The following is a 3,877-nucleotide window of genomic DNA, read 5'->3' as shown; positions in this document are numbered from 1 at the left end:
CAAAGTAAAGAGTGGGTGATGGGGGTCAAGAAACAGGCAGGGGCCAAGCTACAGGGGGTCCTGTAGCTTCGTGACCACAGAAGGAACACGGGTTTTCTCTTATTTACGATGGGAAGCCAACAAAGACCAGAGTCGTAGCAGCACAGGGAGAAGCGGTCAAGTTCTGAATCGATCCTCGTGGCTGAAACGGGTTGGACAGCAAGTAGAAGCGACTCTGCAGAGGAGTTTTATGGAAGAGAGGAGCAGGAAAACCAGATGGTAATTGGAGGAGGAGGTGGAATTAAGGGATGATTTTTCAGAAGGGTCATATTATAGGCTGCTCATAACCCAATGGAATGACCCAGTGAAGGAGAAACTGATGATGCAGAGGAAAGGACGCCTAATGTGACAAAGTCCTCGAAGGGTGAAGAGGGGACAACTCAGAGCACAGGAGTGGGCTTGGCCTTTGCCCTGGTTCCTATTGCAGCTGTCACAAGAGGCTTAAAGCAGCACACATTTATCTTACTCTTCATCATGCAGCTTCTGTGGGTTCTCCGTTTCCGGCCCTCCTGAGGTAGGAAATCAGCAGCATCTGTTTTCAGAGCACCTGTGAGGACCCCGGTCACCACCCTGCTGATGGCCGCAGGATCTGGTTGAAACAAGGCGTGGTGAAGAAGCTGGCAGAAACCAGAAACCCGCAGATGGAGCGGAAAGCAACCCCTAATTGCCCTCACTGCTCACTAACGTAGACACTCCCACCGGCGCCATGGCAGCTTACAAATGCCATGGCAACATGCCATGGCAGCAACCTGAAAGTTATAGAGTTCTGGAAACTCATCACCCCTTTTCTAGAAAGTTCTAAATACCTGCCCCTTAATTTGCATGTAATGAATAGTGGCTGTCTGCGGCTCTGGGCACACTGCCTGTGGGGGTCCTGCTTACAGGGAGAGCACCTCTGCTGTGCACTGCTGCTTCCGTAAGGCTGCTTTCTGCACCACTGGCTCACCCTTGACTTCTTTCCCGGGCAAAGCCAAGAGCCCTGATTTGGAGGCTCACCTGCCCCACATCACTTACAGGTGGAAATCAGGGTGTTGGCAGGGCTCATTCCTCTCTGGAGGCTCTGGGAGAATCCACTTGCAGGCTCGTCCAGGCTGTTGGCAGATCCAGTTCCTGCATTATCCTGACACTCTTGGACATATGGTATGTATTTACATATGTCCATATGAGTAAAAACCCATGGGGAAGAAAAGACAGTCTTGCCTGACGTTGAGATGGAGGGAAATTTTTCTTCTCTTCTTCCTGTTCATCTGAACATTCTAAGTTCCCACACTGAAAATCATTTATTTATTATTTATGTAGGTTTTTTGTTTCAGGTTGTACATGCTGAAAATAAGGAAATCCCTGAGGCCCAAGAGGAAGGAGGGCTTGGGCCCCACCAGATCTGGTCAAAACACCTGGCCTGGCGGCTGCAGCACCCCCACTCACCCCAGAACCCCTTACCCACCTGCGTGGAGCTCACTGGTGAATGTGTGCAGGGCAGAGAAGGCAGAGCACGCCAGGGCTCTATGGGGAGGGAGGGAAGGCCTAGACAGGCTGAGGCTCCTCTCCAGGGTTCAGGCTCCAGTCAGAGTCCCCACTAAGCACACACCAGGGGACCCCAGGAGGAAGCAGGCCCCAGAGCAGGTGTGACATCAGTGGGGGAACAGCCCCTTCCCCCCGCTTCTCTCAGCCTAGCAGCAGTGGGTGGGGAAAACAGAGCTGGGGCCTGTGGGGTCCAGGCCCGCCTCGTAGCCTCTCAGGGTCTATGAGGGTGAACACCCAACTCCTGCCCCGAGAGCAGAACCAGGTGGCGGGGGAGAGAACAGGAGGCCCCTCTGTGAGCTAGAAAGGACACCCAGGCCTCCCAAGGAAGGCCTGGCCCTGCCTGGCCATGTAGGAGGAGGAAGGCTGGCCTGAGAGGGATGTGGGACCAAAATAAGAACAGGCACACCCCCACCCATAGGGCTGAGGAATATTCCCGAGGGTCCTGCGTGTCAATGAAGTGCGTTTGAAGCTTCTGTCAGCCCTTTGTCCTTAGTTTTTCCTGTCAGGCTCCTGTAACTTCTGTGTTTTTTAAATTATTATTATGATCATTATTTTGAGATGGAGTCTTGCTCTCTTACCCAGTCTGGAATGCAATGGTGTAATCTCCACTCACTGCAACATCTGCCTCCTGGGCTCAAGCAATTCTCCTAACTCGGCTTCCAGAGTAGCTGGGATTATAGGCACCCGCCATTATGCCCAGATAATTCTTGTATTTTTTGTTTTGGTAGAGATGAGGTTTTATCATGCTGGCCAGGCTGGTCTTGAACTCCAGACCTCAGGTGATCCGCCCGCCTCGGCCTCCCAAAGTGCTGGGATTACAGGCATGAGCCACCGTACCTGGCGACCCAGTTTTAAAGAACAAGAGCCAATTGGAGAACATCCTGATTCCCTCCATCTTGGCCACGGTAAAAATCAAGATCCAACGCGGCCTCAGCCAGCGGCAGGGCTGCTCCAGGCCTGTTTTCCTCTCCAGCCTAAGCCCTGCTGAGCACCCCCAGAATGGGGACCCAGGACCCTCTTCTTGGATTTGATGTCCTTGACTGACAGCAGTGGTGACCCAGAGGGATGCCCCACGGGCCCCCTTCCTCTCCCCTCCTCAGTGGCCAGGGAACCCATTTACTGGTGTTGCTAGAACCCTTGCATATGTTCCCAAGCATTGCTATATTCCAGGAGCTCCCGAACTTCAGTCATCCCTAAATTAAGCCTAACAGTAAAATGTCATGCATGCTCCGGTTCTTTATGCATGCTCTACACATGCTCAAATTCCGCCATCTTTTCAAGCCATTGATTTAGTTAATATTTCATGGTAGTAAAATTGTTATGGTTTATTATACATTGTATATATTAATGTTTTAATTATTATTTTTTGAGACAGAGTTTCACTCTGTTGCCCAGGCTGGAGTGCAGGGGCGCAATCTCGGCTCACTGAAACGTCCACCTCCCGGGTTCAAGCAATTCCCTGCCTCAGCTTCCCGAGTAGCTGGGATTACAGGCACCTGCCACCACGCCCGGCTAATTTCAGTATTTTTTTAGTAGACATGAGGTTTCACCATCTTGACCAGGCTGGTCTTGAACTCCTGACCTTAGGTGATCCACCTGCCTCAATCTCCCAAAGTGCTAGGATTACAGGCATGAGCCAGCCTAATGTTTTATTTTTATATTTATGATATTTTACTGTTAGACTTAATTTTGATTAATATTTGGTAGCACTAAAAATACAATTAGGACAGTAATTACACCTGTAATTCCAGCACTTTGGGAGGCCAAAGTGGGAAGATGGCTTCAGCACAGGAGATCAAAACCAACCTGGGAAACATCGTGAAACTCTGTCTCTATTAAAAATATTTTTAAAACCTAGCCAGGTGTGGTGGTGTGCCTGTGGTCCCAGCTACTCAGGAGGCTGAGGTGAGAGTATCGCTTGAGCCCAGGAGGTTGAGGCAGCTGTGAGCAATGGTGCCACTGCACTCCAGGGCAAGAACCTGACTCAAAGAAAGACAATTAAATTTAAAATACATTTTTTTTTTTTTTTTTTTGAGACGGAGTTTCGCTCTTGTTACCCAGGCTGGAGTGCAATGGCGCGATCTCGGCTCACCGCAACCTCCGCCTCCTGGGTTCAGGCAATTCTCCTGCCTCAGCCTCCTGAGTAGCCGGGATTACAGGCACGCACCACCATGCCCAGCTAATGTTTTGTATTTTTAGTAGAGACGGGGTTTCACCATGTTGACCAGGATGGTCTCGATCTCTTGACCTCGTGATCCACCCACCTCGGCCTCCCAAAGTGCTGGGATTACAGGCGTGAGCCACCGCGCCCGGC

Source organism: Sapajus apella, unplaced genomic scaffold (genome assembly GCF_009761245.1).
Source record: "Sapajus apella isolate SASKATOON/1434 unplaced genomic scaffold, GSC_monkey_1.0 scaffold174, whole genome shotgun sequence".
Classification (NCBI taxonomy): Eukaryota; Metazoa; Chordata; class Mammalia; order Primates; family Cebidae; genus Sapajus; species Sapajus apella.
This window is presented reverse-complemented; position numbering follows the sequence as displayed.